General features: G+C 39.9%; 2 long non-coding RNA genes across 2 annotated transcripts in view; one reads left to right on the forward strand and one right to left on the reverse strand.

Moving 5' to 3' along the window:
• The window catches only part of LOC141570107 (uncharacterized), a 252,531-nt gene that overhangs the window by 193,919 nt on the left and 36,426 nt on the right, over positions 1–22,186 (reverse strand). The gene's annotated exons all lie outside the window — the stretch shown is intronic.
• Positions 8,410–11,090, forward strand: LOC141568680 (uncharacterized). Its single transcript, XR_012491886.1, has 2 exons — positions 8,410–9,204; positions 10,807–11,090. It is a non-coding gene; the product is annotated as an uncharacterized LOC141568680 (long non-coding RNA).

The raw sequence follows: 22,186 nt of genomic DNA on the forward strand, positions 1-22,186 counted from the left end.
AAATAAGATCATGGGTGAAGAGATGCATTTAAAACCCCAAGATACTTTATAAATATCTGGTGGTAGAGTTACTATGATGGAGATATGTGATGCTACTTAACAGGTAGAGGTGATGGCTAAGTTGTCAAACATAGGACCCCATATTGATGGGCAAGTCAATAAAAGCCACTTCTCCCCTGGCCAACTTAAATAGGCTGTGAGCCAAGAAAACAACGCTGTATTTGGTTTTCAGATGCTTGGGCCACCAGAATAACCATTTAAGACATCTGACTATAATATATGTTATACTAGATTATATATTGGTTTAGAATAGAAAATGGTTCTGAGTTCCATCTCAGGCTCCCAGGAGCTTGTCTTCCCACCACTTTTAGTGAGGATGAGATTCCCTTGCTTCCGACTCCCATCCTCCAGAGTGGAACAAAGGTCTGGCAGCAGAGACATATCTCCTGGGATCATTTAAGCCTGGTAAAGGGATGAAGAATTATTCAGTTCTAACCCCCGATAGAATATAGTGAAAATGGAAAGAACTCATGCATGGAAAGCCTGTGGCACAATAATTAGCATATACTAAGCCCTCAATATAAGTTGCTATTAACAGTACTAACAGTATCTTGGAGCTGTTTAGTGGCAGGGCTGGGATTAGAACCCATGTCTCTACTCTCAATCTTCCCAATAAGACCAGAAGCCTCCCACTATGAAAAGACTATCTAGAGTGGGAGGCTTTGACAAATTGTTTAAAAGAGCCAATAATTTCCAGGCAATTTATTGTATTGTAAATGCCACCATTTATATGCTCAGATAGTCCAGTTTAAGAATATCAACAGATAAAGTTTGATTTATTTTAGATTCCCAAATTATTTTTCCCATTTCTTTTCATAAAAAGGAGTCCAGACATAAAAAGCAAATGTGATAAAGGAAATCCCTAAATGATTACTTTTATTAAAATTATGTTTGCTTGAGAATTAGACAATAAACCTTCATATCTCAGGTCTCCAGCTGTACAATTTGACAATAACCCGCACCTACAGATATATTTTAGCAAAGGTACTCCTACAACATGCTCCAGGCTTTACAAAATGCCATGGCTGCTGGAAAACAGCTGGGAACCATGACATCTTGAGCCTTATCCAAAAACAAAACAAGCAAGAAAATTATTCTACCTCTCTCCACCCCACCCCCCAAAAAACAACAACAACAACAACAAAAAAAAAACAGTAAAATATTTCTCTCCTAAAAGCAATGCAGGGCAAATCCAGCATAGTTAATTTTACTTGATTCTGTGATCAAATAAATTGAATGGTTTGACTCTACTAGACCACAAAAGTAAGTGTCCCCATAACCTCTCTGCCTAAAGAACATGATTATGACTGGAAAGAAATCAAACACTGGACATTTAAATTTAAGTAACAATAATAACAATGACAATGGTCACAGTCACAAGGAGGGTTTTTTTGAAAAAAGAGTCCCATGGTCAAAATAAGTTTCAAAAACTCTTATTCAAACAAAGTTAAACCAATAAAATTAACCAAGTTTCTTTACTGCAGTATCCTACTAGGCCTCAGTTCCCTTATGTGAAGTGTTTCTCCTACAAAGCAAAATACTGTGTAGCAATTGGCAAACTTATTTCTTTGTAGAGAATCAGCTGGAGCTGGTGTTCTACAAAATCCATTTTGGAATAGTCTGATTTAGGTTATAGACAGGTATTTGAAAGGCCCATCTATTAGAGTAATCATAATGTATGCAATATATTCTTATATTAAATACTTACTACCTACAGTTGTATAATCTTAAGATATATATTGCTAACCATTATCCATGGGAATTGAATTTATATTGGCAATGGAAAAAAAGCACCACTTTTTATCAGGAAGTTTGTTTCTCCCCTGCCTACATTTAATTTATTATTGACACTTTAACATTTGACACAGATAAAATAAACACTTTTTTCTTCTGCAGTCACTAATGTTCACTGCAATCCTCGTTGCCCTTGTTGGACTAATATATAAGCATCAGTATGAATTTTTAAACATATTTAAAAAATTATTTTATTATAAAAGTGCTGGATGCTTATTATAGAAAATTTAGCACATTCAGAAAAGATTTTTTTTTAAAGAAAACAGTAAATTATTACCAATAATTCCACAACCTAGGGATAAACTTTGGTATGCTTCCTTTGAGAATTTTGTCTCCTAATTTTTTTACATACTGAACATTTTCCTTTGACATTAAAAAATTTATTCAAAAGCATATTACCCATGGTTAAACATGGTAGATTGAAATCATGTGTTCATCTTCTTTGCTTCCTATCAAAAACGGAAAAGTTACAAGAGAATTGAAGAGTAAGCAACATCATTTTTTTTCAAGATGGAAATTTGGTGAAGGCATAGTAACTGCTTTAGCAGAAGAGAAAAAGCTGAAATGAAACTAAGTGCCTACAGCTGGGGATTTTATCAAGCTACAAGTAAATCCACTCTAGAATCCTCCCCAAAGGAGTTCACAAAAATTGAAGGTGAGACATGTAGCTGAGCACAGGACAACTGGTTTCAAATAGGAATTAGGAGAAGACACACAGGCCCCACTGTCCATAGACAAGGGACTTCCTTTCCCACCCCAAAGACAGAGGATTCATTCTCTGGAGAAAGTGAACCTGAGAACCTCCTAGATACGATTGCCCAGCCTGACAAAGGTCAGGAGAGAAGCCAAAGGTAATATAAGAGACTAAAAATGGGGGGGAAGGGGGTGTTGAGTAAAAGTCTTTAAATGAAAGAAATGAGATCCCCCCAGAACACTGGAAGCCAGGCTGACAAAAGCAGTAAAACAAACTGGAAAATCCTTCTATGAAGTAAAAAAACTAAAAAAAACCCATATGCTCAAAAAAGCCATAGGTACTAATATTCGTGGGTCAACTAGCAGAGAAGTTAACTCTCATTTCTATCATCCTACAATGATGCCATGAATTTAGTTCCCAATCAACACTGTAGTGCCTCACTCTTAAATATGAATGAAGAAACAAAATCTCCAGACATAGGAGGAAGGTTTCCAACATGAAAAACAGACATTAACAAATGGAACTTCATGGAACCTAGATTTCCGGTCAAGATGGCGGAGTAGGTAAACGCTGTACTCACCTCCTCTCACGACCACATCCATTACAACCAAACCACAGAATTCAAATTGAGAATTGCCTGAAGTTTAGCTGAACAGAAGCCATACAACTACGGACATACAGAAGCCACCTTGAGACTGGTAGGAGGGGCAGAGACATGGAACAGACTGGTCCCATACCTGCGTGTGACCATTAAAAATCGGGAGGGATATCTCGGCTGTGGAGGTTCCCCTCCCCCCAGGAGTGAGAGGTCTCAGCCCCTCCCCAGCCCAGGGTTTCAATGCCAGGGAGAGAAGTCTGCATAACTTCTGGCAGTGAAAACCAGCAGAGATTGTGACTGAATGAGATGGAGGGCAGCTGCACTCCCAGGTGCTCCTCTTATAGGGGCCGCACAAGGACTTACCTGCTGACGGAATCACTTGCTCTGAGCTCCAGTGCTGGGGCAGCAGTTCTAAAGATACCAAGGACACATGGAGAGGAACTGAGTTGTCTGGCTTCGGATTAAGGCCTGGAGGGGCAGCTTTCTTCTGGACGGAGGAACTGATGGAAGCCATTGTTTCTCTGTTGAGCCCTCCTACTTCTTGCGTACGGACGCAGGCAGACGTCATATTTGAGTTTCCATCAATAGCTTTCAGCTTTCGTCTGCCCCGCCCTAGTGATTCCCTGAGACCACGCCCCACCCAACTGTCAGGCACACCCAAGTCACTTCAGTGGCTTTTCTGTATAAACAGCCTGCCTTGGTTCATGCTTCGGACATTCCTAAAATCTCTCAAAGGTTTACAAAACCCAAACAAGCAGTATCTGGCTTCAGCATGTCCCGTATCTCTGCCTGAGCAGCCCTAAGCCCGGAACTAGTGACAGTTGGCCTTGGTCTGCGGCTTGGCCTCTCAAGGTACCACCAAGCACAGTGCAGGCAGCACCCATCTCTGTATTCCTTTGTGGCTCATGCCAAGTGGTCCCAGGCAGGGCACAGACTGCCACTAAATTTGACCTGCAGTGGGTCCCCTCCCAGGAGGCCCCAAGACTGGCAGGCCCAGTAGCCAGCTTCAGAATGGGCTGGAGCATCACCCAGCTGCCTCCAAGGACAGCACACCCAAAGGGCAGACTAAGCAGGCACAAGAGCCCTGCTAAAGCAAACCCTGCTCTGTAGAGTCAGCCCCTGCACAACAGCTCCTCCACTGTAGTTATAGTCAGTCCTCACAACCAATGAGCCTGAAGAGTATTGTGCTGAGTAAAGTATGTCAGACAGAGAAAGACAGATGCAATACGATTTTGCTTATATGTGGAATCTAAAGAACAAAATAAACAAACAAATAAAACAGAACAACATTTTGATGGTTGCCCGATGGGAGGGGTGTTGGGAATGAGTGAAAAAAGGGAAAATTATAAGAAGTACAAATTGGTTGTTACAAAGTAGTCATGGGGATGCAGGGTATAGCATAAGAAATATAGTCAATAATATTGTAATAACTGTGTATGGTATCAGATGGGCACTAGATTTATTGGGGTGACAGATGAGAGGGGGTTTGGGGGACATGGTGGAAAAGGTGAAGGCATTCAGAAGTACAAATTGGTAGTCGAAAAATAGTCATGGGGATGTAAAGTAAAGCATAGGGAATATAGTCAATAATATGGTAATATAGTGCCAGGTGGTTATTAGACTAGTCAGGGGATCACTTCTTAAATTATATAAATATGTAACCACTATGCTGTACACCTGAAATTAATATCAAATAATATTCAATGTCAACTGGAATTAAAAAGTTAAAAATGGGGGGGGAAAAGGTGAAGGGAAATAGAAAGTTCAAATTTCCAGGTATAAAACAAATAAGTCATGGAGATGTAATGTACAGCATAGGAAATATAATCAGTAATATGGTGACAGCATGATACAGTGTCAGATGGTTGCTGGACTTATCATGTGATCACTTCTTTAGGTATATAAATGTTGAACAACTATGGTGTACCCCTGAAACTAATATAATATTGTATGTTAGCTATGTTTTAATAAAAATATTTGAAAAAAATTTAATGGAACCCAACACATTTCAGGAAAGAGGATAAAACTATATACATAAGACAAATACATAAGAGAAGATACTACAACCATGAAATAAGAAACAGGATCTGGGCCTGGGAGATAGAGAAGAGGAAGAAGGAAAAGTCAAAGAACAAGAAAAACATCATGGAAATTTTAAAATACCAAAGCAGAAAAAAGTCAATAGGAAGTTTGGAATATAATGAAAAAATTTCCCCGAGAGTAGATTGAAAGACAAAAAAACATGGGTAATTGAAAGAAAAGGGAACAAACTTAGAAGGATAAGCTAAGAGGTTAAATACATAACTAGTAGGAATACCTAAAAAAATGAGAGGAAACAGGACAAGGAATGTGTGTGAGAGAAGAAGAATTATACTTTTAGGTATACAGCTTTTTAATAAACTATTTTTAGAGCAGTGTTATGTTATAGTAATATTGAGCAGAAAGTACAAAGTTCCCATATACCCCCTAGCCCCCACCCATGCACAGACTCCCCCACTATCAACATCCTTCACTACAGTGGTACATCTGTTACAATCAGTAAGCCTATTTCAACACATTACTATCACCCAAGGCCATAGTTTACATTAGGGTTCATTCTTGGTGCTGTACATTCAATGGATTCTGACAAATATGTAATAATAACATGTACCGCCCACCCCCCCCCAACCCCATTACAGCATCACACAGAGCAGTGTCACTGCCTTAAAAAAAAACCCTCTATACTCCACCTTTCATCTTTCCATCCTCCCTAGATCCTGGCAACTACTGACCCTTTTATTGTCTCCATAGTTTTGCTATGGCTTTTTTCACTTAGTGATTTGCTAACATTTTGTTGAACATTTTTGCATCTATGTTCATGAGTGATATTGGCCTGTAGTTTACTTTTCTTGTGATGTCTTAGTCTGGTTTTGTTATGAGGATAATGCTGGCCTCATAGGATAAGTTGGGAAGTATTCCCTCTGCTTCTATCTTCTGGAAGAGATTGTGGAGAATTTGTACAATTTCTTCCTTAAATGTTTGGTAGAATTCACCAGTGAACATGTAAGGCCTGGTGCCTTCTGTTTTGGAAAGCTATTATTGATACAATATCTTTAGTACATATAGGCTTATTCAAATAGTCTTTCAAATTGGCTTATATGAGTCTTGGTAGATGGAGTCTTTCAAAGAATTGGTCCATTTCATCTAGATTATCAAATTTATGGGTATAGAGTTATTCACAATATCCTTTATTATTCTTTTAATGTCCATTGGATCTACAGCGGTGTCCCTTCTTTCATTTCTGATATTAGTAAATTGTGTCTTCTTTATTTTTTAGTTAGTCTTCTAGAGGCTTATCAATTATTTTCATCTTTTCAAAGACTCAGCTTTTCATTTCATTGACTTCCTTTTGATTTCCTATTTTCAATTTCATTGATTTCTGCTCTTATTTTTATTATTTCTTCCCTTCTGCTTACTTTAGATTTAATTTGCTCTTCTTTTTCTGGTTTTTATGGTGGAAACTTAGATTAATGATTTTAGAATTTTCTTGTCTTCTAACATATGTATTCAATACTATAAATTTCCCTCTATGCACTGCTTTCTCTGTGTCCAACAAATTTTGATAAGTTGTCATTTATTTTCATTTAGTTCAAAATGTTTTTCCATTTCTCTTGAAATTTCTCCTTTGATTCACATGTTATTTAGAAGTGTGTTGTTCAATCTCCAGGGTTTGGGGGTTTTCCAGATATCTTTCTATTGTTAGTTTCTAGTTTAATTCCATTGTGGTATGAGAGCAGACATTGTATGACTTCTATCATTTTAAATTTGGTAAGGTATGCATTATGGCCCCAAATGTCATCTATCTTGGTGAAGTTCCATGTGAACTTGAGAAGAATGTGATTTTGCTGTTGTTGGATGAAAGTCTATAAATGTAAATTATATCCAGTTGATTAATGGTGCTCTTAAGTTCAACTATGCCCTTATGATTTTCTGCCTGCTGGATCTGTCCATTTCTGATAGAGGGGTGTTGAAGTCTCCAACTATGACAGTGAATTCATCCATTTCTCTTAGTAATTCTATCAGTTTTTGCCCAGCTATTTTGACACTTATTAGGTTCATGTACAGTAAGGATTGTTATGTTATCTTGGAGAATTGATCCCTTTATCTTTATATAATGTCATTCTCTAGCTCTGATAACTTTTCATGCTCTAAAGTCTGCTCTGCTGAAAGAGAATAGATATTATATACAATTAACAAGTTAAAAAGTGGTAGTATAAGCCTATGTTATTTAGGGGAAGGAAGAAGGTAAATAACAAAATAAATACTTAAGACTTGGAAATTGCTGCTTCTGGAAAGCCAAACTAGGAATTAGGAGGGTTGAGTCAAGGGGCTGTTCTTTTTGTGATAGCTTTTTAGCACTGTTTGACTTTTTGAAAACCATACACATGTATTAATTTTATTTTTTAAAAAAAGGTAATATTTTAAAAACACATTCTATAGAATGAATATACCATGATTTAATTAAATATTCATCTACTTTTGAATGTTTGAGTTGTTTCCAATTTCTTCATTATCATAAATAATGCTGAGATGAACACCTGCATCCATGTCTCTGAGAATCCATTTGGCAGGAATGATGCCCTAAGTCCCTGTTAGCACAATGCACACACGTACCAGGTCTGTCAGCAATCACTCAAAACCCTTCTCCAGAGAACGAAGTCAAAGTCTGCATTTTCTATACCCTTACTACAGGATCTAGAATGGTTTCTTTCAAAAACATGGAAATATTACGGTTACCAGATGGGAGGAGTTTGGGGGCTGAATGAAAAAGGTGAAGGGATTAAGAAGTACAAATTAGTAGTTACAAAATAATCACAGGAACATAAAGTACAGTATAGGGAATATAGTCAATAATATTGTAATAATTATGTATGGTGCCAGGTGGGTTCTAGACTTATTGAAGGGATCACTTTATAATTATATAAATGTCTAACCACTACATCGTACACCTGAAACTAATATAAAATAATATTGAATGTCAACTATAATTGAAAAATAAAAAAGAAACCCCCAAAGTATGGAAATATTTCGATTTTTTACTATTTTTTTAATCACATAGAACCTTTAGAAATTCTTCACCCTTGCATTTTTCTTAATTTTTTCTAACCTCTACAGATATCAACTGCTTATTTTTTAAACAGCTTAAAAATCTAAAACTAAAATGTAGACAGCAATATTTAATTTTAATATTTCAGTCAAGAGGGCGTTTTCTAAAATGATGACATTGAAAACCAAGAAGATTTTTTTGACAGACCCAGGGGTAAATTGTAACTTAGAGCCCAAATTTTATTCTTCGAAACGTGCAGATATAGTTTGTGAGTCAAATATGGCACCTGGTACCAAAGATCAGATCGTACTTATATTGACTCAAGCCCCAGACATCAAGAAAACTCATTCTCCTGCTCAGCCCCAAACTCTCTCGCTTTTAAGCCCGCTGACTATGAGAGTGAGGAAAGGGAGCAAGTTTTAATACTAATACAGGGTTAAGTGTTTACTATGCCAAGCTAAGCACTCCAAATGCATTAGCTCAATCCTCAAGCAACCCTTTTAGATAACATCTATTATTATCCCTAGTTTACACAGAAGGAAAGTGAGCTTTAGAGAGGCTCTATGTGTTGTCCCAGGTCACATGCCTTGAAGTGGCAGAACAGAGGTCTGAACCCACAGCTGACTCCAGCAGAGCCCAGCTCTGTTCAAGCACTGCCTTACTCAGCAGCGATTCTGGATCCACAGAAATACAGGAGAACAGGCAGCCTGGATCAAAGATAGCAAAGTTAGAGTGGAATCCCTCTACTTTTGGTGTTAAATATCACTTTACTGACATGCAGGTATATTACCTGAAATTAACATGACAATTGTCCTACATCTCAACCCAAAAAAGCTGCAGTGTCCATTACTATTCTTGGAGAAAAGCTGTATTCATGTATTGCATTCTGTACCAGTGCCACCTGCTGAGTCATCTGCATGTTTCCTGATCAACTCCTTTTGCTTTGAAGCCCCGCTCTTTCAACAGGGAACTGTAAGTACTTTTGTTATCTAGCCCACTACTAAAACCAAACCTCTGCTATTATAAATTCAGATGGCTCCTCCCCTCAAGGCTTCCTGTCCTTAGATGAAGGGGCTGATACTCCCTTTAAGAGCTCCCCCAGGGTCCTAAGCCACAGAGGGCCCCTGATTTTGGCGTCATCCCAGTTTTAAGGATTCTAAATTTACTACACCAAAACAGAAAAAGGATAATAAATAGGCTTCCTCTCTTAACCAAAGCCAATTAGTGGACTTTACTGGAGTGCCATGTTGGAAGAATTCTGAGATCTGTCGAGCTCACTGGAAAAGAAGGTGATGTTTGGCTAGTGGTGTCCCTGACATGGGACAGGAGAGCTGCAACACATGTAACAGGGACTTGCAATCCCTCATGGGATTGCTCAAGCACTCTAGTTATTTATTGCCTCATGAACTCTCATGGTTCATAAGGAACACGTTAGCAAAGTGAGATAAAAGGAGCCTGGGTGTTATATGTCAGCAACTTCTTTTAAACTTTAACTTTTATTCCCAAGGTAATGAATTCAAAAGTGAATCAAAAACCCTCTTCCGGGATGACTGAAAAGACTTTTCCACAGATAAAGGTCATTGCCACTTTCAGGGAAGACACAGGGCTGAATGCACTTGCCTGCAGGGTGACAGCAGCCCCGAGTCAGCTGCAGAGCACATTACAAGTGAAGGAGGGTAATCAGTCAGCATTTTAGGGAGTGATTATGACACTAAGCAGAGTGAGCTCCAGCGCCCAGAGTCCTGGCGCATATGTAATCAGGTCCACAACGTCCAGCAGAAGGAAACAGAACTGATGTGAAAGGCTGACAGATCTGGATTCTCATCCGGGCTCTTTCACTTACTAAACTACTTGCTACCTAGTCATAGATGAGAAGACACAATATTGTGAAGGTGTGAATTCTCCCCAAATTAATCTATACAATCCAAATCAAAATCCCAGCATGTTTTTGACAAACTGAGTCTAAAATGTATATGGACTAGCAAAAGACCTATCATAGACAAAAAGTTTTGAAGAAAGTCAAGACATAGGGTTGGGGCCGAAGGAGCAGGGAACTTCCCTCGCCAGATATGAGGACTTTTTGTATCACAGGTATACTAATCCAGACAGTGTCATATTTGTGCACAGTTAGAACAGACCCGCCCACATGTGGAAGGCTGACGTATTTATGTTTATCCATTCACTCATCAAATATGTATAGAATACCTACCATAGGTCAGGTAATGCTCTAGGAGAAGGAGTTAAGAAGTGAAAAGAGGCAAAAACAGATAAAAAAAAGTCTCCGATTTCATAAAAATGCTGTTGTAATGTGGGATAACAACCACGCTCTCTTCTTCCCAGCAGGAGTCCTAACCCCTCCCTCTTTAACCCCCTATACCCAGCCAACCCACGTGACCTGCACTTTTCCGTTAGTGAGCCTGCTATGTCCAAACCCTTGACCGTGGCCACCCACCTGCGCCTTCCTCTTCTGTTCTAGCTGACTTGGTTTCTTGTCTTCTTTCTTTCTCTCCATCTAGATCTCAAAGTAAAAGCCCTTTCCTTTCTTACTGTTTGCACTCTCTTTACTATTTTTAGGGTGAAATTCCCACCAGTCCTCCTCAACCTCTCCCCCGCCACCTGTCTCAATATGGAGAAGCAGCAAATGGTAATAGAACTTCCAGAGGCCTTGGCATCAGACCGTCCTGGGCTCAGACTCCAACTTGCCCATGGACTTGGGCAAGTTATTGAATCTCTCTGAGCTTTGGTTCCCTCATCTGTACAACAGCTATTTCAATAGCTACTTTTCAGGGCTTGGGGAGAAATGAATGTATACAGTATCAAATACCTAAGTGATAGTAAATAAAAGGAATTTATTATTATTGTTGTTACTTTAATTATTATCATTTCAATCTGCTGGTGATCCCTTTCTGGACTTCCCCTCACTATGTTCCCAATCGTCATCCTCTCCCTTCTCTGTCCAGGGCATCGGAGCAGTGACCCACAACCCCAACTGCTGTTTCTTTTGGCCAAGTCCATTTGGTTACCAAAGAGAGCCTCTCTTCGTCCCATTCACTGGACCCATGGGTCACATTATTCACTGAAAGGCAATTGCAACTAAATGAGACTGGGAGACATTCACAGAACCAAGCCATTACCGTGTTTCCGTGAAAATAAGACCTAGCCAGATAATCAGCCCTAACGCGTCTTTTGGAGCAAAAATTAATATAAGATCCAGTATTATATTTTATATTATATTATATTGCATTGCATTGCATTACATTACATTACATTACATTACATTACATTACATTACATTATATTATATTATATTACATTATATTAAAGACCAGGTCTTATATTATAGTAAAATAAGACCCAGCTTTATATGAATTTTTACTCCAAAAGATGCATTAGAGCTGCTTGTCTGGCTAGGTCTTATTTTCAGGGAATCACGGTACCTCTCCTGACCAAAGGGAAAATGCAGAGGGCTTTGCCACAACTGGGAGTGAGGACATCAGGCGCTTATCAGTTATTTCAAGGGCGAGGTCCCACTGGGGAATCTTGTCCTCACTAACCTGCTGCCCTGATCCAATTCTCTAGAGAACTCAGTGCCCCAGGGGAGGATCCAGCACAACTGCGGCTGCACAGAACAGCTCTTCCGAAAACGGCCACCTCCTCCCTTGTCAGAACAGAGAGGAAAACCAGGCCTCCGGGGCTCTGGGCCAGAGGAATTTCAAAAGCCTTCTCTCTGTTGGGTCAGCCATTCCCCTGAGTCCAAAGGAACTCCCCGTCCTACTTTCCTCGGTCCTCTCTGAAGAGTCACAGCTCCTCGACAAGCTGACTCGCACTGATTCTGCCCGCTTATCCACCTCAACCCCTCCCATCCCTACCCCCAGTCCTTTACTGGCTCTTCCCTGTGTATGAAAGAATCTGGCATAGTCCTTCTCATTCTGACCTACTGCCCTGATGGGCATGGATGGAGGGAGATCGCTTCACTGAGATTGTCTTGGTACCAGCTACATTTGGAGACAAAGGAGGAGGGACCACCCATTTTTAGGTCTTTTCAACGTCTCTGTGATTGGGCCCTTGTCATTAGGACTCAATTAGCAAAGCTGCTAGCAATACCATGATCAACTCTCGGGCAGACTATACTACATATGGCCACTCTCTTCCAGAAAACCTTCTCTGCCCACTGCCCAAAAGAGGCAGATCTAACCTCCCAGGTGACCCTAACTGCATGAGCCACAACTGATTAGATCATGAATGAACAGATGACCAAAAAGGAGCCAATGCATTGGCTAGGCAATGGCCTATGACACATGTGGCCCAGCTCAGACAACCTGGACCAATCAGATTTCTCTCACCAATTATCTGTCAAGAGACACACAAACCTATTGCTATCAGTGGTGGATGGCAGGCCACTAAAGCCACACACAAGATGAGCAAGCAGAGGTACCTCGCTAAGACAGAGGAGAAGAGAGCAGAAATATGGACAGAGCACAGATAGGAAGGCCATGTGGAGCCTGAGGGACAGAGAACCCTCAGTTTTGGGTCCCAGTTCCCAACAACACCTGTGAGCCTGATATGATCTTTGTCCTATGAGACTCTTCTAAGTTCCTTCTGATTGGAGCTAACTCAAACAAGGTTTTGTTATTTTGCAACCAAAGTAATCTTGACTGAATCACAGTTTCCCCAAAATAGATGCCTATGCCTAAAAAAACTCTCCTAGACATGCCTTATTGCAGTTCGAGTCTCCTGTTAGTTTGTCTATAATAAACAGCATAGCTGTCACTTACCAAACTCTTTCGTTTGTGCCAGGCAGTGTGCTAAGGGCTTCTCACACATTATGTCATTTCTTCTCGTAGTAGTCCTATGATGTGCTATTGTAATTCCTGTTTTACATGTAAGAAAACAGAGAGGTGAAGTAAAATCGACCAAGGTCATGCGCTTTCCCAGTGGCAGTCCCAGAATCTCAGTCTAGTTGGTATGATTCCAAGTCTGTATGTGCTCTTATCCCTCCCCAGGATGTTGTCTCCTACATAATCTGACAAAGCAGGATGAGCCATGTCACTGCTCCCTGCAGGCATGTGGTCACAAGCTTCCAGAAGCTCTCCTGGGAATGGCCATAAATCCCAGTGTTGCAAGCCAACGGGGATGCCCAAGATGGGACTGAGAATTATGGAAACAACCACAGATATTGTTCACAACTTCCTGGTGTCCCACAGGTGGGTCCCAAAGTCATGTACAAGCCCCACCTCTGGCTCACGGCAGGCTTTTGAAAGGGAATGTGGAATTAAAAGCCTGCCGTTTGGGAAGGTAGCTATGCCCACAAAATTATAATACCTACAGCACTGATGACTTTTTGAGGAACAATTTTCAATTATACTGAGTAATAGAGAGATCAATTTGGTTTTTGTGTGTGTGTGTTTTTAATCTTCTCCAATTTATCCCCTATTAAACCTAAAAATCATTTAAAATGAACATTTTCTAAAATAATTTCCTGGGGAAGATTTCCATTGTTAGGCTTCTGTTTCACTGATATACAACCCATAACGCTTGTTTATTCATGTAGAAAAAGATAAAAAATAAATGCAGGTTGACACTTTAATGAAGTATAAAAGGCAGCATAATATTTACCAAGAGGTTTGAGTCCCAATTCTAATCAACCACTATTGATTGTTCCTTCAGAGTATCTTCTAGATAGAAATGGCATTAAATAAGGATGTTTTATTCAAAAAACGTTTACCTTTTCAGGGCAGATAAATGACTGATATTGGGGGTCAGTGTCTGGGAGGCAAGACAATGATAAAGGCAGATAGTAATTAAACGTGCCCTAGAAGTTGTTGTTTCTCTAAACTAGCACTGTAATTACAGAGCTACTAAAGACGTGAAGGACTATGTAGTTAAGGCTTTGTCAGCACTTTCATTGTAAAACTTAGTGAGATTCGTCATTTTAGTTGTTCCCATTCTAGGCCAAAAATGGAAGACAGCTGTTTGTGCTCTAAAAACTGTTTTTTAAAGGATAGTTCTCTGTGTTTATCAAGTGTATTTTGCCACTGGGGAAATGTATTTTACAGCTTTTGCACTGTCAAAATGAAGTGAGTAGGAATGATTGCTTTAACTGTTATTCTTAGATAACGACAGGAAGCTTTAACACATGGAAAAGCCATGCAGGCATGATCCAAAATATCTGGGCACACAAATATTCCAATTTCCATCTCCTCCTGCAAAGAGGGATTCCTGATGGCATTGATAAGTCCCTAAATTCATTCTCTGAGCTAGAGAGTACTGCAGGACTATTTAGAAGCGGTTCTGTAAGGGCTGGTGACCTGTATCATGACTAGCCCATCTCCCAAAAACAGAAAGCCAACTTCTTTTGTAAACTGTGCCTCTTAATGAATCAAATCTAAATCCAGGAGTTGTGACTGCACTACACGTATTCATCTTCCAAAGAAGAATTTGTTTCTACCAGTACATTAAGTATTTGCAGGCTAATACACTGAAAAGATTGAAGCTTAATTAAATTTTAAACACAGCCCATGTTTATCATTTGTTCTTAGTTCCAACTTGCCAAATTTCTCCAAGAGAGGTAATGTTTATCTCTCTTCTATGGATGTTTTGAAGACTGCCTTCCTTTTTATTCTAAAGGCACCCAGTTATTTTGTCCCCAAATTCAATCAGTGATCTAATAGGAAATCTAATGTGCTGCTTTGCACAAGGGGTTTTGAAAAATCCATAAAACGGCCCTGACTTTTTTTCTTTTGTTTTTATCATATATTACTTTGCAATTTTTGTTGTTGTCTAAGGCCCTGACTCTTAGTAAAGTGAGGTAAGATCCAAAGACATAAAACAATTAAATGACCAACACAAATCAGCATGCTAAAAGAAGTTGTCACAGATAGAGATGTGCCTGCCCTCAGATTCCCCTTTAAGAAAGGACTTACCACCAAGCCTCAAGGACGAGGTGACCTGACAGCCTCCAGCTGTTAGCTCCTGCAGCTGTTAAGCAAAGGTCATGCTCTTCCCAGGAGGCCCCCAGCCAGTAACTGAGCAAGGCAGTAGTACAGGGCCTGGCCATATCCACGCAGTGAGTTTTCCTTTAACAGGCTGTCTTCGCTCTGGAACTCTCCATTGGGCTGGCAGAGCCATGCAGTTTCCTGGCTGCCCGGGCCCAATCCTACCGTCCCTTCTTGCCCTGTCACAGTGCTCACTCCTCCACAAACATCTGTAACCCTAACTACATCTGAGAGACATAACCTAACCTGCAAAATTTTAAGAGACATAAAGGAAGAGGTTGGTGCTAGCACTCTCTGTGTTAGTGGAAGTGAGAGGGTGTTAGAAAGCATGTTAAAGTCCCACGAGGGAATTGTGATGATTAATGTATGTACTGCAGATTCCACCTCCTTGGATGATATCTGCACTTGGAAAGCAGGGAAGATCAGGAATCAGTGTAGGCCCAGGCAGAAGGGCACCTGGCACCAAGAGCGTCGGCACTCCGTCAGCCCTCTACTGAGGGGTACAGTGCAGGGGGAAGTGCCTCTCTTGTACTCAGAAAAGCTCACCTTGTGTCCTAGCTCCTCAGATGAGATGACCTGTGTGATGCTGGACAAGTCACTTCACCTTCCTGGACCTCCCTCATTCACTGGGCATGATGTTCCCGGCCCACCTCACAGAGCCATTCTGTGGGATCCGGTGAGACAGTGCATATGAAAGCACTTTATGGGCTGAACGGCCCTAGGAAACTCTAAGGTATTATTACCATGCCACATCTGACAGGCTGGGAGGAAGCACGTACAGTGGTGACTGTGGGGCACCCCCATCTTGTCCCGCAGAGGCTGAAGGTAGACAGAGCCCATCCACCCCGTGAGGCCCGTTCCCCTGCTCCCCAGCATCACCACCCCAAGTTTCAGTACCCATGCTGGAGATATACTGAGCAAATCCCCACCTTTTCAGATGTATATTAGTCATTTTATTATTTTCTTCCTGGTATACTTATAATTTAATTTGGGGATCCTGGCACAAAATATACACTCAATAAATATGGTTGAATTGAATTGATCCTTTAATTATTTATTCTATTGGTCTCTAGATGCTTTGTGACAGCTTTCACAAACTGATTTTTTATGAGACTATAACATCCTGTTCTTTACGTCAGAGTGAATGATTTAGCCGCTAGTTGTTAGTAAGTAACACGTTAGCTCCTCCCTTCATAGGAGATACTGACTCGAATTCAATATCAATGTATCAGGGCTGCATGAAAAGAAATATTTACAGACTTTTGCTTATCTTTAGTGAATTTTATCCTGAAAAAGTTACTAAAGACCCCGAGATATTTCTTATGATGTATAATTTTATAAACAATTGTCTTCTGGAGATGGGAAGGGGGTAAATGTTGCCTTTTGTTTTGTTTTGCTTTTTCCTGTTCGGATCCCTTCCCCAAATTTCTTCTGATAATAACACTCCCACTTTGTGAGGGAACCAGTCTCCTTACCTCCACTTAGCTTGGTGGAGCTGCCAATCACAGTAACTGTGGCCCTGGCCTCAGGGTAAGCGCGCAGCCCAGAGTGGGGACAGCAGGGTACACATTCACCCACCTGGGTAACTGACCCAGGAAAGTAAACACAACCCAACCTCAGCTAATTGAAGTAATTTATAGATGGATCCTGGAAGAGCAGGGTTCTCCTCTTCCTCTGTGGGGTCAAGCCTGGGCTTCTGTAAACTTGAGCTCTCTAAGGCCAAATTCCTCCTCTTCCTCACCACATGGAGGTCTGTGTGCAATGGCAGAAATCAGATCAAATTCCAAAAGAAGCAAAACTGAGGGAGGGAGAATGGAAAAGAGAGGAGAAGAGAGAGATGATGAGAGGAAGAGAGGGAAGAAGTGTTGGGGTGGGAAGGAAGAGGGAGAGGAGGGGGAGGAGGAGGAGGAAGGATTAAGGAGGGAGAGAATGCGGAGGAAAGAGAAGAGGTTGTAGAGAGACAAACGGAGGAGAAAAGAGAAGAAGAGAAAGGGGGGTAATAGAGAGGAGAGGGGGGAGAAAAGAGGTGAGTGGGTTAGAGAGAGAGGAGAGAAAAGAGGAAAGAGAGAGGAAAAGAGGTAGAGATTACTGAGGACAACTATATAAATATACTGTGGACAAACTGAAATGTTCAGCATTATCGTGCTGGCTTACTTGCTAAACCCCCAAAGAATTTTGAGGAAGCACAACATTTTGTGATTGAAAAAAATAACACACTTTTCTAGAGTAGAGGGTACAAATAATCACAGAATAATTTTAGGAATCTGACCTTGAAAACTTTTGAAACACTGTATAAAACAGAGCAACGTACTATTTTACCACTGTATATAACTTAATAGGTAATTAAGATTCCTCAGTCAGAAATTATATCTTCTTAGTCCCTTGAGTGCCTTGGATATAGTACTCGATAAATACTGTTAAATTAATATAGGATAGATGGACAGAATAAACACTGACATTTGGAAGGTCTCAAATTGCATCCTCAAGGATACAGCTAAGACCCATTTATAAAGTGAGAGGTAACATTTGTCTGTGGTTTTTCTCAGCCTCCTCTTTATGGACACTTTTATCCTTTTTTGGCACCTGCCTTGCCCCCTAGTGCTTTTCCCACTTCCCATATAACAAAACCTGCTTTCACAGGACAATCCAACAGTCCTGCTATAGGTTTGCAAAGGGTCTGTAGAACTTAATGGTCTCTTCTTCACAGGACCCTTCTAAGGGCATTTTAAGAGGAGACAAAGGAAGAGCTTTAAAAAATCACAAAATGAATGTTTAATTCTGGAATTTCTAGCCTAAGTGAGCCAAGGCTGGAAGCATTTGGGATGATGGCACAGGAAGGCAGGGGTCTCCTGGGATTCCTATGGTCACACAGGTGGTCATTTATGTGCTCGTTCTGGGTGACAGTGGCACAGTCAGGGTTCGGACTAAGAATTCTTGAAATCCTGACCACTGGTCCCCAGAAGTAAGCGTGTCTGTTTGAATCTGATTTCATTTGTTTATGTTTTGCATTTTTCACGTAGGAAAACATGTAGTTATTTTGGCCATGTTGTACCCATGGAAATCACAGAATGTTTTCCAAAGCTTTTAATGTCCACCCTGGAAAGAACAAATTTATTACTAATCCACAGCCCCGGAGAGTTTCTCAAAACCTATAAACAAAATATTTCTTATACAAGGTGTGATTAAAAAAATGGTGAATGTTTAAATAAAAATAATTTATTACAGTAAAAGGCACATTGCCATTAATACCCCTCAAAATAACCCCGCTCCCCCCTCACACTGTAAACACATTTATCCCATGTTCTTGCCACTTTCTGAACCAGTTCTGGAAGTCCTCTTTTGTGGGTGTCTTTAGTTGTGCTGTCATGGCTGCCTTGATGTCCTGGATCATTTTGACTTCGGGGAAGAGCCAGAAGTCGCACGGGCCAGATCCGGTGAATAAGGTGGACGAGGACACACCATAATGTTTGTATTTGACAGAAATTGCCATACCAGAATTGATGTGTGACATGGAGCATTGCCATGATGGAAGATGAAATAAAGACACACAAAAGAGGACTTCCAGAACTTTCAGAAAGTGGCAAAAATGATGGGATAAATGTGTTCAATGCAAGGGGGAGTATTTTGAGGGGGATTAATGGCAATGTGTCTTTTACTGTAATAAATTTTTCAATTTAAAAATTCACTGTATTTGTTGATCACACCTTTTCTATGAACTAACACAGAGAGAAATGAAAATGGGGGGGGGAGTAACAAAAAATACTCATTAATGATCAATTTTAATCTTACTCTAGAATTCTTTTACTCTTTCTGCCTTGATTTACTGGTGAGGAAAAACATGACTTTCTCTAAGAATTTCCAGGTACTTTCTCCATCAAGGCAATGTTCATCTTGCCTGCTCACTCTGAGGGACTGTTAGTGGCTGACTACCGCACTGCAATGACAAGGTTGCCAAAGTCATGTGAGAAAATGCACCATGATTATTACCAATGTCTGCCATGGGGGTGGAAGGAGAAAATAGTGGATCACATGCCATCAATTGTTTTTGCCACTGTACATTCATTCACTCTTCTCCTGGTAACTGAACCCAGATTTCCCCTGGATGTACAACCCATCCTTCTAAGGCAGCCCATGTACATTGGGCTCAGAGTACAGAATAAGACCAGGACAAAACCAATCAGCATTTTCCATTCTCTGGATCATAATAATAGGTTTATAAGTGGTCGAATGACCTGATCAAAGCCAATAAGACTTCAACAAGAGATGCTACAACAATGACTCACTTTTATAGTTCCCGGTAACTATCCTGCAATCATGAAAGAAAAATGGAATCAACCCAGAAAAAGTGGCACTGAAACTCACTGTTTGAGAATATAATCAACCCATAGGAAGTAGAACCAAAATGGACAAGAGTGACTCTTCATGACCACATCACTGAGCCCTACTTACAGCTGTGCTTGAAGCCACATGTTTGCTTTGCTTCAGCTAGTTTGAGTTAGATATTCTAATATTTGCAACCAGAAGAATCCTAACTGATATAGCCACCAATGCTATTTCCTCCCCTGGCTATAACCTTTAATAAGTTTTAAAATTAGTTTCCCATGAGGAAGACATCAAGCAAAAATTGAGGGTGAAGATGTTTTGGTAGAATGTTAGAGGTCTTTGGGGGTCCTAACTGCCAGAGAACTTCCAAGCAGTCCATACAAGAGAAATACGAGCCTCAAGATCTTGACCTTATTGCCAATCCACACTACTGGACATCCTCACTCCACTCTGAGAAATAAGAAGGGACTGACTGGACAGCGCAAAAAGGAATCCCTAGAATACAAGGATCTCCTTCTGTCAAAGAACCTGATTGATCCTAAACTGTAGCTCAAACCTATTGAAATAAATTATCTTCTAGACTTGAAATTCCTTGGGAGCCAGAACCATGACAAGCTTATTGTTGAGTTCCTGATGATTAATATAGAGGTTGACAGAACAGGACATCAAGACAGATGAATGAAATCAGTGAACGAGTTAACGAGGACTCTTGAGTACCTGTGGGTGAAGGGCAAACACAGATGGGGATTTTGAGAGCGCAAGGCATTTGGCTTCTATAGTAACTCACTAAATATGTCTTATATGCGATTTCCCATTCATGACATTTCTATTCCAATGACCTTGTGGTAAGTGTCTGTGTCTGACAAGAGGGTTGGGCTATACTACTGAAGATGATATTCCTTGAAACGAATTATCTGGTATTGCAATAATTCTCCCTACAACTGTGCTAATTATAGCTACAGCATATGTATAAGAAACCACCTGATTTTTTATTACATATATATATATATATATATATATATACACACACACACACACACACACATACATATATTATATACATACACACATACATATGCTTGTCCCCGAATCTTTCATATATATATATATATATATATATATATATATATATGGGAGTATACATACATGTATATATACACCCACACATATATATATATATACACACTCACACATCTATACATATATATATATATATATATATATAGAGAGAGAGAGAGAGAGAGAGAGAGAGATATTCAAAATATATCACATAGAACTTGGAAGCTGTAATTTCTAAATTCAACACCTCTCATGGTGGTAGCTGCTCAGCTACAGTAATTCACGTGTTCTCCCTCTTGGGGAGATGCCCACGGTGGTGGCCGGCCCCTAAAAGCCGATCTGTGCCGTGTGACCTGCCCCTCTCACCCCAGCTCTTTGAGCCCGGTGGACACTGAGTCACACTAGCTCATAAGACTCTTTCTCCCAAGAACTGAAATTTGGTGCTAAGCTAGTGTCCCCAGAGCTGCGTCATTTGACCTGATCTGTACATTTCCATGGTACCTTCCCTTCCCAAAGCCGCCTGTTCAACTCTTCCTTTGATCCTATGAGAATCTTCAGGATCATTTTAATAATGTCTCTGTTTTTAAATCATTTTCTGTCACTTCTCAACAAAAGAAACTTCGTAACTAATGCAGCAACAATATTACTAAAAACTATCAATACTATACATATGGGTTCAAATTTCTCAATGGCTATATTCTCTGTTATTAAGGGCATTTCATTTCATGAATTATAGAATGCCTTATCAGATAAAAGGGAAATAATTTGCATCTTGTTAGAAGTCTAAATTTCAAAAAGAGACAACTTCATGAGAAAATCTTTCTCAACCATTTTTAAAGAAAAGACCTTATGCCCTGAAGCCTCACTTTCATGCTCTACTCAAGACCCATGCTAAGGGATCTACTACAACCCTAAAAAACGAACGTGGCCTGAAAGGTCTACAGGACCTCTCACGCCCGTGGAGCAATCCCTAACATAGCAGCGCTAATGTAGAATCTAGTCCTAAGTTGAAAAACTACGGGGCAGGTCACCAGGTTCTTCCAGCAAGGACCAGCCATATTTTGAATACTGACACAATATAGAATCCTTTCTATACTGGAAAATACTAAGGCAAATTCAGTTTTAGAATTTAAAGCAGGCATTGAAAATCACAGTAATAAGCCAATAAGAAATATTTCTAAATTCTAAAGGAGTAATAAGTCTTTATTAGTTTATAATTCTACTCCGTATGCTGCTATTTATATTCTGATGCTACTAATGCTAAAGGATCTTTTAAGTGTTCTTCAAACTGAACTTTTTGCATCATACCCCAAATCTCTAATTCATTGAAAAATAAAAACTGAAATTCCAGATGTTTGAGTGCATATGTCATTTTAAAAACAAATATTCCCTAAAAACCGTCACTCTATTTCTTTTTAATATATATGCAAATAACAAGAGGTTAAGTTTTATTAGATGCCTTCTTTGATAATTTAGGTTTTGGTTCAAAAATGCTTTGGACACTTAAAAGGTGATCAAATTGCACTGGGCAGCAGAAAATGATAAAAATAACTTTACACTCACAGGTTGTGCCTGTT

This window comes from Rhinolophus sinicus, linkage group LG02 (genome assembly GCF_036562045.2).
Source record: "Rhinolophus sinicus isolate RSC01 linkage group LG02, ASM3656204v1, whole genome shotgun sequence".
In the NCBI taxonomy this organism is placed as follows: Eukaryota; Metazoa; Chordata; class Mammalia; order Chiroptera; family Rhinolophidae; genus Rhinolophus; species Rhinolophus sinicus.